We start from the raw sequence: 750 nt of genomic DNA, 5'->3' as shown, positions 1-750 counted from the left end.
CACTGTATCTGTTCAGAGCAGGGACTGTGCTAGTTTTTTAGCTCTCATCTTCAAGTAATCCTCCATGCAGAGAATGCTTGCCATGTACTCTTACCCAACAGCAGAAGTCTCTTCAGTTTTTGAGGTCTTTAATCAGGACTCGATACCTTTTGCCAGATGGATATTAAAACTGAACAGCAGGCACTGCCCTCAGGACACGTTACTGAGCAAAATACAACATTCTGCTGCACCAAGACAGTCAAATTAGCATAACAGTTCCTACTGATTTAAAGTCCACAGATTTATAACCTACAAATAACACCCACCATCATAGGATGACGCACTGTTTTCAGGCTGCTGTGATCTGCAGCCTGACAACACTGAATTCCCAACCGTCCAGCCGCGAAGCCAGACTCCTCTGCGAGGTTTGATCTTGAGTTTAAACTGCCTGTAGTGAAATCAATCATAAAGCCACTTCACAGGGCACGGACACAGGCTTGCAGGTAAGAAAATGCAACGGTGGAGGCTTGGTTACTGACAGGTATAGCTCTTAGGAAATTACACACTAATTATTGTTACTATTTACCTGACTTTTGAGTAAAGCTTAACATTTATGACAATTTGCTTAAAATAACAGGTTTCTTTGTATACCAAGGGCCCACTTCTTCCAAGTGCTTTCTCTGATGGCTTGCTGACCCAAAGGGTGTAATTTACATTGTTGCCGTAGCTCTCTGGCTAGCAATATCTTTGGGGACCTCGTGTGGACGCTCT

Source organism: Pygoscelis adeliae, unplaced genomic scaffold (genome assembly GCF_000699105.1).
Source record: "Pygoscelis adeliae isolate BGI_AS28 unplaced genomic scaffold, ASM69910v1 Scaffold141, whole genome shotgun sequence".
NCBI lineage: Eukaryota > Metazoa > Chordata > Aves > Sphenisciformes > Spheniscidae > Pygoscelis > Pygoscelis adeliae.
The sequence above is the reverse complement of the archived record's forward strand: the minus strand, read 5'-3'. Positions refer to the sequence as shown.